The sequence below is a fragment of the Triticum dicoccoides genome, chromosome 3B, assembly GCF_002162155.2.
Source record: "Triticum dicoccoides isolate Atlit2015 ecotype Zavitan chromosome 3B, WEW_v2.0, whole genome shotgun sequence".
Taxonomy (NCBI): Eukaryota; Viridiplantae; Streptophyta; class Magnoliopsida; order Poales; family Poaceae; genus Triticum; species Triticum dicoccoides.
In genome coordinates, this window is record NC_041385.1 from 826,647,382 (window position 1) to 826,661,625 (window position 14,244).

A 14,244-nucleotide genomic window follows, 5' to 3' on the forward strand; every position below is an offset into this window, starting at 1 on the left:
AACCCTACCGGAGTTGCTTCGTCTATACCATTCTCAACCCTACCGGGGCCGCTTTGCCAACTCACAAGTCCACGGCCTCAGATCCGCTTCCTCGCACCCTCATCAAACCTACCGGAGCAGCTTCTGACGCCCTTCCACGGCCGCAGATCCGCATCATCGACACCACCCTTAACCCAACCACCGAAGTAGCTTTTGACGCCCCGTCCATGGCCGCAGATCCGCATCGTCGACACCATCCTTAACCCAACCACCGGAGCAGCTTCTGATGCCCCGTCCACGACCGCAGATCCGCGTCGTCGACACCATCCTTAACCCAACCACCGGAGCAGCTTCACCTACGCCCTCGTCCACGGCCACAGATCCGCTTCGCCCACACCGTAGTCCACCCTACTGGAGCCGCTCCACAAACACCCTACTCGACGGTTATAGATCTCCTTACCGGACCCCGACAGCCAGCGCAGCGTCATCACCCTTGACGTTTCTAAGCTGATTCCCACCATCTGGAGAGATGCCAAGCACCCGCCACGGCCTAGGTACTTGTCACCTTTAAACCCGTCCAGCATCACCTGCCCGATGTACTTCAAATATACTAACCGGTCGCTGTTACCTGTTATGCAGCTGGCAAAAACTATAAGGACGATGTTTCTTCTGGATCTAACAGCTTGGCCAACCAAGATCCTGGACTGAGGCATTGCTATGATCTTGTAAGCGTGTCTCTCTCTCTTGTATTGTTCTGTGCCTGCCGGCGTGCTTTGCTAGGATTTTCGACCAGTAATCCCTTTATGCAGACAATGATTTCTACTACTGGCTGCTAAATTAGATATGTAGATGTCATACATGATACTACCTCGTACCTCCGTTCCTAAATATAAGTCTTTCTAGAGATTCCACTATAGGGTACATACGGAGCAAAATGAGTGAATCTACACTCGAAAATGCATCTATATACATCTGTATGTGGTCCATACTGGAATCTCTACAAAGACATATATTTAGGAACAGGGGCATTACATTACACAAAATCGTAGGTGGCATGTAGGAATTCCAGTGCACTACATTAGGCTCCCTTAGAGTGCCTGCCAGTCCAGCATACAGAGTCATGGCTAGTTTATGGTACGCACACAATCGTTAATTGGTAGTTTAAATATGCGCAAGGGATATGCAATGTAGTATCATGTAGAGATGTCTGAAATTAGCCGTGTCAACTTGCAGATAGGGTTACACAATGAAAAAGTACAAGATGTATGTGGCAATTTCATGGAACATCGCAAAAAAGGAGAGACAGCGGTGAGCCTATACAGTGTGCTATGGTACGTCACTCCTCCATTGCAATCATCGTGACATGTTATTTGTATGCCAGTTCTATTAGCCAAGTTTCTTGGGGATAGTTATTACAAGTTATCCTAAAAAAATAAGCACCTGTGAATATAAGCTCCATGTAATACGCCAACCAGTTCTTTTCATTGCGTTTTCAGCTTATCTTTGGTATGATCAGTGGAAAGTCTAGATTGCATTATATATATTTTTCATTTTGCTGCACATATGGAAATTAATTTGACTTGCAAACATCACAAATTGAACCCAGTGCAGTAATTAATATGATAGGAAAACAGACCATCACTATTTGCTCAAAATGCAAATACAAAGATACCATCTACTTGGCACAATCTACTTTGGTCAATGTTTTCCATAGAGATCCCATTGCCTAATTCAAACGAAGAACGCATGACCCACATTTAAATGAAGAACAATTATTTGTTGAAATTCGATGGTCCAAGTGGCTGGTTATTATCATATAGCAGCACCACCTGAAAGCATTATATAGCAGTAGCAGCAGCTCATAGCAACTCATCATACAGCAGCAGTCTGCAATTCATCATATACCAGCAACAGCTCATAGCAATTCATCATATAGCAGCAGGAGGAGCAGCTCATAGCAATTCATCATATAGCAGCAGCAGGAGCAGCTTGTAGCAACTCATCATATAGCAGCAGCAGCAGCTCATAGCAACTCATCATACAGCAGCAGCAGTCTGCAATTCATCATATACCAGCAGCAGCTCATAGCAATTCATCATATAGCAGCAGCAGGAGCAGCTCATAGCAATTCATCATATAGCAGTAGCAGGAGCAGCTTGTAGCAACTCATCATTCCCCTTCCCTTCAATTTTTAGTGAGGTTCTACCCGAAACACCCCCCTCCAAAGCAAAATTAGTTAAGCCCAAGCCCACAACTCAAAAATGACTTCTTTACATCTTTTATGGCTTATTTTGACAATATACCCTAAAAAGGCAGAATCGAACTGGCCCTTAACCTGCAATTCAATTGTGCGTGCAATGATGAATCACTCCTGCCTGCTATCTATACATTTAGGCATCATCATACATGGCATAACCTAATACATGTGCATTCCATTGTAGAATCTAGAATATGCAATGTTTATGTTAGTTCATACGTTGCACATGATGTTTAAATGCCCCATAAATCTGGTCAGTCAAGTGATGGTCTTTAAGCCTCCTTCTTTGCTTCTTTTCTTGATATGTAAGATTTGCTCACACATCTGTTCAATTGCTTGTTTGCATCAGCCAGCCATACTAGGATTGTTTGCTTTGATTACTTGTTGTCCTTGACCTAACACTCTAACAGAGCTTGTCAACGATTTAAACACTAAGGGCTGCTGTAGTGGGGCCTTGTCTAACTCATAGGTGAATAAAGGTTTGGCTGTACACTACAGTAGGCTGTCCAACCTGGAGATCCAGTTCGAAGGTATGTCTAGTTTTTACATAGTGCAGACATAGTAAATGCTCATTTCATTGTGTGCAAGTGCAAGAGATGCGGCATGTTTCATTATGTGGTGTTGTTTTGTTATAATCTCACACTTTTGTGTTCACAGACTTGAAAGTATGCATATTTATCTTCCAAGGAGACGAGTAACTAGTTTGTGTCATCTTGCAGAGGGGGTGCAATGAAGATAAGATTGAGGATTTCCAAGTACAAGATGTTAGGAAGGAGTCTTGCAAGAGAAGTAGGAGCTGCGCTGAGCCTCTTCAACCTGCTAAGGTAAGTCACTGTATGCAACTCAACAGTTCAATTCCTTGTTTGTTTGAGGCATAGTTAATTTTCACTTTTCAATTGCTTTATTTGTCCTCACTTAATGAGATGCCCAAATAATTATGCCTAATGTTCGGTACTTGTATCACTATTAGTTGACATAATTAAAGGCCTTACCATTTAATTACTCTGCCGAAGTGTGCCTGAAACTTTAAAGTCTATTAGCCAACTATTATTGCATGAGGCTCACAATCTAGTTTATACTATGCTAATGATTGCATAGTGTTGCCTACTGTAGTATGTTTGTATGAAACCCTCTGCTATTCATTATGCTCCCTAAGACTTTAATTGAGGTACAGAATGGCCAACTGCTTGCTTACTTATACGCAATGTGTTGTCCAAATTTGTAACTTGTCTGTGTTTTCGATTGGGCCCCAACATCATGCTCCTCTGGTGAGCTAAGAGGGATTTCTATATGCAGGCCGCGCAGACAATCTTTTTTATAATTTTTAAAATATCACCTGCTTATGCTTCATGACGTGTAACATCTTTTTGGTGAAAGTGACGTGTAACATTATTGTTAGTCCTGTTTTGCCATGTAGTACAAAATAGTGTCTTGTTCACTTCACTGTTGTAACTATATTTTTGCCCTAGTCATGTGTACTTACAGAAACATTTCAGGATGAAGTGACATCAACACAAAAATCTGCGAGCAGTGCGGCATGGCCGTTACCGAATGATTATGGATTGGAATTGGAATGTGCTGATGTTCTAGAGCATCAACTATAGGTGGCAAGACAACGTGTACATGATTGTCAACGTATAATCAACAAGTTGAGACTGGACATGCAGGTATTAGATGCAGGAGTCAAAAAATGAAACAAGACACCGAGGTAACCATGAAGGAATTGGATATTTTGCAGACTGAAATTTGTGCTATCTGAATCCGGCCAATCCTATTTTCTGAAGAGATTATAGTTCAAATGGAGTTAAGTTGATGCGCGTCCATGATGTATGAGCCGTATTTGCCCAGTGTATGTAATTTGTTGTTTGTGTATGCTTTATTATCACCTGTGCCGTACCATAATGCCCAGTGGGTATAATCGGCTGTAATTTCTTTATTGTATAGTGTAGGATTATTCTACCTTTCTATGCCTTGATCTCTTTGTTGTATAGTGTATGCTTTTTAGAGGTGATAGTATTGAGTAGGATAATTCTTTGAATATGCTATATCATTCAAACGGGGGCCAACTCGCCCGACTATGGGCCTTCTATGTCTTGTAGGATCCATGGGCCTTCTACGTCTCGTAGGATCCATGGGCCTTCTACGTCTCGCAGGATCCATGGGCCTTCTACGTCTCGTAGTGTCCATGGGCCTTCTACGTCTCGCAGGATCCATGGGCCTTCTATGTCACGTAGGATCCATGGGCCGCCGACTCATTTATGGGTCTTGTACTGGCCTTTAATGGGCCGTAGACGGGCCTATAATGGAAATCGTACGTTTTATTGGCTGACCATAACGGGCCGTTAATAGGCTGTATTTGGTGATGTTATGAAAATGGCCCGACAGACTAACGGACCACAAACGGGCCGACTGTAAAGACGGGCTAAATTTGGCCCACAAGCAGAAAATGACAGTAACGGGGCGTAAGTAACCGAATGCTGCAAATAAGCCCAAGAATAAATGGGCTCTGAGAAGGCCGAAAGATAACATGGGTTGTCAACGGCCCAGCTGAATAACGGGCCCTTAATGGGTATAAAGCGATACACTGTTCATTACGGGCCAGTTTCACCACGGGCCGTTAATGGGTCTAAAGTAATACACTGTTCATCGCAGGCCAGTTTCACCACGGGCCGTTAATAGGCCAAGAGTTACATAGGGCCTCATATGGGCCGAAAGACGTCATGGGCCAGAAGTGAAAACGGCCTGGAATCATATTGGGTGGCCCAGATGATGCTACTGGGCCTAATTCGGATAGGGCGTAACGGGCCTTGGGTTAACGGGCTGTAAATGGGCTATATGCGAACAGGCCGTTAACAGGCTTTCCATGGGCCGGCCCATCACCTTTTGACCAAGTCAAACGGGCCGGCCTTTTCACAGGAACGGGCCTCTATTGGGCCGTGCCACGTGTCGACGTATCATAGGCGCCTTCTGTCCAATGAGTGGATGACATCTGTCCCAACAATGAGCCAACACGTGTTTCCTCCAGCCAATGATGATTTTACACGTGGAAAATCCCCATTGGTCGGGGCTGTTAACGGGTTATCGGATCCAAAACCCAACCCGATAGCTTAACGGTGTTCCGTTACGGTGGATGCCACGTGTCGGTCACCCTTGACGAAAGCACTTCTGTGACGCGCGATTTATCGTCATGGAAGTGGACACTTCCGTGATGATAATTTTTGGTAATGTCATCGAACACTTCTACGACAGCACAGGTATGACTATCTCGATTCTGTCATAAATTTGTCATGGATGTACATGCATGACAAAAAACGCAACCTACTGTGACAAACATGTATCATCACGGAAGTGTATTTTTTGTAGTGCAAGTAGAGATACTACTTGTGCTTCCAAATATCCTCAAACCCAGTTTTTGCCATGAGAGTCCACCACCTACCTATGGATTGAGTAAGATCCTTCAAGTAAGTTGTCATCGGTGCAAGCAATAAAAATTGCTCTCTAAATATGCATGACTTATTAATGCGGAGAAAATAAGCTTTGTACGATCTTGTTGTGGAAGTAATAAAAGCTACGGACTGCTGAAGAGCTCTATTGATGACTCTTTCTGATGTTACGATAAATTGCAATTGCTTCAATGACTGAGATTATAGTTTGTTAGTTCCCAATGAAGTTTTTGAACCATATTTGACATTGTGAATTGATTGTTACTTGAGCATAAGAAGTCATATGACAAAAATCTATTTATGTGTTGTTATAAGAATGATCATGATGCCCTCATGTCCGTATTTTATATTTATCGACACCTCTATCTCTAAACGTGTGGACATATTTTTCGATTTTGGCTTACGCTTCAGGACAAGCGAGGTCTAAGCTTGGGGGAGTTGATACGTCCATTTTGCATCATTCTTTTATATCAATATTTCTTGCATTATGGTCTATTATTACACATTATATCTCAATACTTATGGCTATTCTCTCTTATTTTACAAGGTTTACTATGAAGAGGAGGAATGCCGGCAGCTGGAATTCTGGCTGGAAAAGGAGCAAACATTGGAAACCTATTCTGCACAGCTCCAAAAGTCCTAAAACTCCACGAAACATCTTTCTGGAATTAATAAGAATTTTTGGGTGAAAGAAATACATCAGGGGGCCCACACCTCATCCAGGAGAGTGGGGGCGCCCCCCCCCCTACTGGGCGCGCCCCCTGTCTCCTGGACCCCCTGGTGGGCCCCCGGTGTCCATCTTCTGCTATATGAGGGCTTTTACCCAGGAAAAAATCGTGGGCAAGCTTACGGGACGAAACTCCGCCGCCACGAGGCGGAACCTTGGTGGAACCAATCTAGGGCTCTAGCGGAGCTGTTCTGCCGGGGACAGTTCCCTCCGGGAGGGGGAAATCATCACCAACGTCATCACCAACGATCCTCTCATCGAGAGGGGGTCAATCTCCGTCAACATCCTCACCAGCACCATCTCCTCTCAAAACCCTAGTTCATCTCTTGTATCCAATCTTGTATCAAAACCACAAATTGGTACATGTGGGTTGCTAGTAGTGTTGATTACTCCTTGTAGTTGACGCTAATTGGTTTACTTGGTGGAAGATCATATGTTCAGATCCTTTATGCATATTATTACTCCTCTGGTTATGAACATGAATATGCTTTGTGAGTAGTTACGTTTGTTCCTGAGGACATGGGTGAAGTCTTACTATTAGTAGTCATGTGAATTTGGTATTCGTTTGATATATTGATGAGTTGTATGTTGTCTTTTCCTCTAGTGGTGTTATGTGAACATCGACTACATGACACTTCACCATTATTTGGGCCTAGAGGAAGGCATGGGGAGGTAATAAGTAGATAATGGGTTGCTAGAGTGACAGGAGCTTAAACCCTAGTTTATGTGTTGCTTCGTTAGGGGCTGATTTGGATCCATATGTTTAATGTTGTGGTTAGGTTTACCTTAATACTTTTTTTGTAGTTGCGGATGCTTGCAATAGGGTTTAATCATAAGTGGGATGCTTGTCCAACTAAGGGTAGTACCCAAGCACCGGTCAACCCACATATCAAATTATCAAAGTACCGAACGCGAATCATATGAACGTGATAAAAACTAGCTTGACAATAATTCCCATGTGTCCTCGGGAGCTCCTTTCTCATTATTAGAAATTGTCCAGGCTTATCCTTTGCTACATAAAGGATTGGTCCACCTTGCTGCACTTTATTTACTTTATTTACTTGTTACTCGTTACTATTTATCTTATCACAAAACTATCTATCACCTACAATTTCAGTGCTTGCAGAGAAAACCTTACTGAAAACCGCTTATCAATTCCTTCTGCTCCTCGTTGGGTTCGACACTCTTACTTATTGAAAGGACTACGATTGATCCCCTACACTTGTGGGTCATCACCCAGCCGCGCCGCCCTGACGTGATCGGCCCCGACGAAACGGGCCTTGAGGCTGCTCCATATCTTCGGCGCCGTCTTCTTCGCAGCCACCTGCAGCAGAAGATCGTCGGCGAGCGCCCGGAGCAGATAAGCCCTCGTCGGCTTATCTTTCTTGGTGATCACCGCCGACGTCGCGTCCTCCGGCGGCACCACCGCCTCCCACAGCCCGGCGGCGTCCAGGTCAGCCTCCACCTTGATGGCCCAGGTGGTGTAGTTCTCCCCCTGAGCACAAGCGCCGGATTTGACACCGAGCCGCCCGCTCCACCGGCGTACGGAACGATCGACATCGCCGGCGCGCCCTGATCTTCACGTGGCTCTGATGCCAATTGTTGGAACCGCTAGCCCTAGCCCTAGCTCTCCTCTCTCTCTCACTGACCTCTCTCTCTCACACACTGACCTCTCTCTCTCTCTCTGGCCGTGGCGTGAAGCAACGAAGACGAGGAAGAAGGAGGAAGAAGAACCAAGACACGGTGGTGTTTTTGCTGGCGCATGTACGCCTCCCTGAGCACAAACTCAATATCCACACCACGCCATTACAATGATCGCCACTGCGAGCTTTATACCCGGGCCAAGCTGGGCAACGACCCACTCGCTCCTGCCCACTCGCGCGCTCCGATCGGCCTGCTCTGCACGCCCCGCGATGCGCTCCGCGTGCGCGCCTTGCGCCGAGCCCTCAACGATCACGCGCTCCCGCTGCGCTCGGATCACGTCCTGACCTAGTCTACACGCACACACGCACGGTGTCTAACCTGCACAGCCACCCCGTGCACCACACGCACGCACACACGCCCGCGGTCCCGACGCGCAAGACGCGTCTGATGCGCACCCATAACACGCACCGATCGCGCCCGGCTCGCCGCCGCGGCTTATTGCCCAACACACCCATCTGTCATGTGCAGCTCCACTGAAAGCCTAATGGAGCTTGCGGCCAAAGCCGGTTCCAGCAGCTTGTGCGCCCCATCGAAGCACGGCGTCGCCGCCTACGGCTCACCGTCGTTGTCGATTTTACAGCACTATGTTCCTGCAAAAAAAACTGGGCAACTAAGAAAACAAAAAAAAGTCAGTTGACGCAAAAAAATTGCAGGTTCCAGCAAAACCATGGACCTTCGTCGCTGGAGCGTAGCAAAACATTTGGTCGGTCGTAGGAAAAAATAAAAGACGGTTCTAGCTACTCGCCACCATGGATGCAGCTCCCCTCGCCGGCATGGTGATCCACCAGGTTTGGAGCTTGCCGTTGCGTCGCTTGCACCTTGGCCCATGCCGGTTGCAGCCTCGCTGGCGACGGGCGTCTCCGGTTGTAGCTCTGATGTACACGGCTTGCAGCTCTGGCACACATGGTTGAAGCTTCTGTGGTACAAGGTTGTAGCAAATAAAAATCTTCATCGATCCCCTTCCTCCAGCAAACAGCTACTACTGACGAAATAAAATGCTACAACGTGTGAATCAAAAAGTTGCTACTAACAAAAAGGGGGATGTTGCGACCGGCGAAATCAAATATTGAAACCAGCGACGTGAAAAGCTACTACCGGCGGGAAAAAATGTTGGAACCAACTAATCAAAGATTGGTGCTCGTGAATGAAATTTCTACAACCAGCGAAATAAAAAGCTGGAATCGACAAATCAAAAAGCTGCAACCGGCTAAAAATAAAAAACAAAGCCATAACAGGAAGCACGGTGTCTTGCAAAACAAATAGTGTCACAGCCGCACGGTGAGAGAGCGCCATCGCCTCAAGCTCACAGGGGAGGGAGGGACAGAGCAGCTCGTCGTCGCCTCAATGCAGGCTTTGCGGGAGGCGGTGGTGAGGACGCGTGTCAGCAGGGAGGTAGAGAGGGGATGGACATGGGTTGCTTGAAGGCCGCATCCATGGCGGTGTGGCGTTCATGGCAAGGGGTGAGAAAAAGGGGATCAATTGGAGGAGAACGAAGGAGAGAGAGGAAATAAAACAAGTGGAGGAGGATGTTCTGCTGAGAAGATAAGGTCGGGTGAAGATCAATGTGTGGGCCCAAAAATAGATCGATCTGACGCGTATGATCCATATGAATCCTACACGTAGTGCGCGTCTGGCTAAACGTTCGGCTGGCGTGTCGATTGTAAACATTTCCCTTAACTAATATGTATTTGCTCATTCTCATCTAGATTTTCTCTAGAACTTTTTTTAGAACTACTCATTTCTCAGTTAGATCAGAATAAATTGTTAGAAATTAATGGGCAAGGCCCATTAGCAATTTCTGAAATCTCAAATCAGTCCATGAGTAAAATGGCAAGTGGTGGTGGTGAAGTTTAGTCTCATATTGCTAGTTGAGGAAGTGTTGGACCTCTTTATATAGTGAATTCTCTCCACCACTCTATGTTATGTGTTGTTGAGAGAAATAGGAGAGCACACGCACGGAGCACATGCGCGTGCTCGCTTGCCTTGCCTGGCCTGCCTGGGCTCCAGCCGCATGAATGATGCGTCAAAATCTAGTACGGTTAGTATACGACTTAGAATCCAAGCCGGTTTGTGATCGTGATCGCGATACAATACCACCTCTGGTCCTATTATATTATATATACTACTGCCATCCGCGGTCAAAGACATATTGAAAACACGTAGGGTTTGCCTCATCTGGCAACTTGCACCGTCATCGTACTCTATGCTATCCCGAATGTCTCCGAAACCGTTCGTCCTTGGACCCTACACCGAGAGAAGACGAATTAGGTTCTTCATAAGCGTCACTGCTCAATTTTTCTTCATCATGGGTTGCTTTTCGTCCAAGTCGGGCGATGCTACGATCATCATCAGCAACGTCGCTCCTGTAGCAGCTAACAATAGTACATCCATTGTGTTCTGTTAATGTCTCTATTTGTAGTTGTTGTCACATGTGTGATGCTACGGAATACTAAATTCGGTGCAACAGATGCGGGCAATGAACTGTACATCATGTAGAGTTTCCATGAGTACAAGATGGAGAATAACCATTCTGTTAAATAAGCTCATGAGATATAGTGCATTGTGAAGGAACTGGGATTCTTTAACTGTGTTCTACCTTATAAATTCGTGGCTAGATGCATGATTCCAAAGTTGCATCCGAGGAATTTTGCCACAACTACGAAACACAAGAGACAGGAGATATAAGCGGAGCATTGCGCATATATATGATGGCGAACTGCTCCACTGATATCTCCTATCTCTTATGTTTCTATATATCAACATTCATCAAGTGTATGATGGCGAACTGTGTTTGGGCCTTGGCATCGGAAAACACTTCAGAACAAGTTGCATTAACGCAGCAAGGAAATGTGAGAGATTGGATTTTTGAGCTCATCAAAAAATTGCCCTCACATGAACTGGTAGATATTTTTGTTACCGGGCTATATGGCACACGCGGCGGAAGGCTATTCATGAAAAATTGTTACAAAGCCCCTTATCTACTCACTGTTTTGTCACAAACTTCCTAGGAACTTGGACTGGTACATCATTTGAAGAAACACGAGGGAAGTGCAAGACAGGTCGAGGTCAATGTGGACCGGTGGATTTCATCTCCAGCGGGATGGACTAAGATCAATGTGGACGGAGCCCTGGGTAAACTGGATGACAAATCAACCGTAGCAGCTGTTGCTGGGAGAAGTAATGGTGAGTCAATGGGAGCATCTTCAGTGGTTTTTTGGGACTGGTGGATCCTAAAATTGTCGAGGCGCTAGCGATAAGGTAGGCCATCTGTCTGGCGAACGACCTGCTAACTCAAAAGTTAAGATCGCTCCAGACTGCCTCAGGGTGATAAACACGCTGAATGAGGACGAAGCTGAGCTACTATCATATTATACAGGAGATCAAGGCTAGGGGTGATCAGTTTGATGGCATTGAGTTCTGCCTAGAGAAGCGTAGCTCAAATTTTGAAGCTCGCAGGCTAGCTCATTCTTCAGTTAGAAGTAATCTTGGCTGTTATGTTTAGCTTTTAGATCCACCTGAGGGCATAGGTATCCCTAGAACCTTTGTGAACTGATTTGTGTAGGGGTACTACACCACTCAAAAAAAATTAAGTAATTAACTAGCATTTGCTTATTATCAGTACCATGTAACTATGTTGAATTCGCTGGGAAATGCACATGTAATTTACTAACAAGAACCACGATAATTGATCATGTGGGAAAAGTAGAATTTCATCTAATAACTTATTTCTATAGCAAGTTTTATTTCAGAAAGAGATGCATGATTTTGATCTTTTATCGGGTCTACTTCTAACTGTTGCTCCCTGCTACACAAATCGCAACCAGGCCAGCATATATATCTTTATGCGGGTACTTTTCGTACGTCCCATAGTGTACTTCACTTGGGTTTTAGTTAGTCTTTGATGTTTTTCATAATTTATTTCAGGCCTTTCAATGATGTGCGTTCAGTGGGAGGAGATGTTTCTATCGATTACAAAGGTGGTATGGTCAATCTCGTGTTGATGTGTCGGCTCGGTATATGTGTCTGTAGGTGTATGTGTATTCACAGAGGTGAGTGTATGTGCGTATATGTCAGCATTTGCGTCGGTATTGTATTAGAAAAAAGGGGAGAGGGGGAAAACACTGCGCCGCCCACCACCGCCATCAGGATCAGCAACGGCGAGGGGAGATTTTGAGGAGGTTAAATGTACAGCAAATGAGTTCCAAAGAAAAGATGTTGTTAGAAGGGACAGAGAGGGATTGGTGGAATAGTTTGTTATATTGCTTGAGCCTCGCGGGCATATATATATATAAGAATACAATGACCAAGTTCGGGTACAAGACAAGGCAGAACCAATCCTAGTCTATCCTATACTTCCTGATAATCATATACTGAACATCCCACCGTAGTCACAATGGTAGCGACGCAAACAGTGAGACTGAAGAAGAATCCGAAGGCAAGCCGACGGACATCCCCCACAGTCGTAACCGTCGATGCATCATGGAAGTCATGGCTGGAGTGGAAACCAACGAGGTTGCTCAAACAAGGCGGTAGCCCTTTACGCCGTTTGTCGAAGTAACCGAGAGGTAGGGTGGTGTAGCCGTGGTCGAGGTAGCCGTGCAAAGAATGTCGTGGTCGATGTCGAGTCGGGGTAGCCGGTGTCGAGGATGTCGCCGTGGAGCCGCGGGCGCAAGGAGGCGTCGAGTTAGTCATGGGCACTGTGGTGTCAAAGTAGTTGCGCCGGGTAGAGGACGGTGTTGATGAGGCGCCGCGCCGGGTTTGCCAAACCCGAGGAAACGTCGTAGACAAAGGCACGCGTCAGTGTTTCCAGCACCGGACATGCGTAGATGAGGGACCTGCACGAGTTGTACGCCATCTCGAGGAGTCGGAGGGGCCAGTAGAGAAGGAGACCCGACGACGATTGTGGCACCAATCGGCGTGGGGCCGATGTCACCAACGGTGATCGGACTAGACGAAGTGGTTGGGGAAGATGACGGCGACGCTGGCGATGGGCTGGTGTTGGATGAAGATGAAGGAGGTGGACGGGCGACGGCTAGGTTAGGAGTGCGGCGATGATGCTCGAAGTAGGCGAGGAACCCGACAGCGTGACGAAGACCGGCATGGACGGTTGCGTTCCCACGCCAAGGGAGACGGCGCAGCGCATACCAAGGGAAGTCGACGCGCGGGGGCGACAGTGGACCGGGGGCTGCGGCGGCAACAGGCGGGTCGGGGCGACGGCAGGTAGACCTCAGGGCGTCAGTGGGGACCGCGTGCCACGGCACTACAGCCCGAAGAGGTGGCACAGCGACGGAGCACGAGTCGGTGCAAACGCGAGACAGCCTCGGGCAGCGGCAGAGACCATGTTCCACTCTCGCTATGGCCCGATGTGGCGATGCAGTGGCAACGCGAGGGTTGGTGCAGCCACGAAGACGCCTAGAACGGGCGTCCTCTGGGGCGACTGTTGGTCGCGGGCCGCGGCACTATGGTCCAAAGGGGCGACGCAGCGGCAGCACGCGGGTCGATGCAGCCGCGGTGAGAACCACCGGGCGATAACGGGGGCCGCATGCCACGCTCGCTACGGTCCGATGGGACGAAGCAGTGGCAGCGCGAGGGTCGGTGCAGCCTCGAAGACGGCCTGAAGCGGACGGCCTCGGGGCGGCGGTGGACCGCGGGCCACGGCTCTACGGCACGAAGGGACGACGCAGCGGCAGCGAGCAGGTCGATGCAGCTGGGAAAAAACCATGAGGTGGTGATGCTGCGGTCCGAAGAGATAACGCAGTTGTAGCCCATTGCTCGATCGATGCAGGGACATGCATGCTCGACGATGATCTTCGCTGGATCAAGCTGCCTGACATGTGCTGATGGGCATGCACGTGCGTGAAGGCTAGCCTGGATGAAACCGAGCACGCGACCGGCCACGCCGTAGAGGAGCGCATGCACGGCGCGGCACATCGTGATGTGTGGAGACGATGAAGATACCGATGGAGTCAACCCAATGATGGAGCAGAGGCATGTCGTAGATGACAGACAGCGGCGTACGACGCAAACCGATTTTATAGATTAATAAACCAAGGAAAAATAACACTCAATCGGCGAGAAAGAAAAACTCCAATCAATGGATCGGGAAAAAAAATACTCTTTAGGGCAGTCGGTCA

At 47.2% G+C, this 14,244-nt stretch overlaps 1 long non-coding RNA gene across 1 annotated transcript; it reads right to left on the bottom strand.

The window, feature by feature from the left end:
* Positions 1-8,129: 8,129 nt before the first annotated feature.
* LOC119278724 lies at positions 8,130-9,628 on the bottom strand. Its single transcript, XR_005137941.1, has 2 exons — positions 8,784-9,628; positions 8,130-8,700 (listed from the first exon to the last, which is right to left on the bottom strand). It is a non-coding gene; the product is annotated as an uncharacterized LOC119278724 (long non-coding RNA).
* Positions 9,629-14,244: the final 4,616 nt, after the last annotated feature.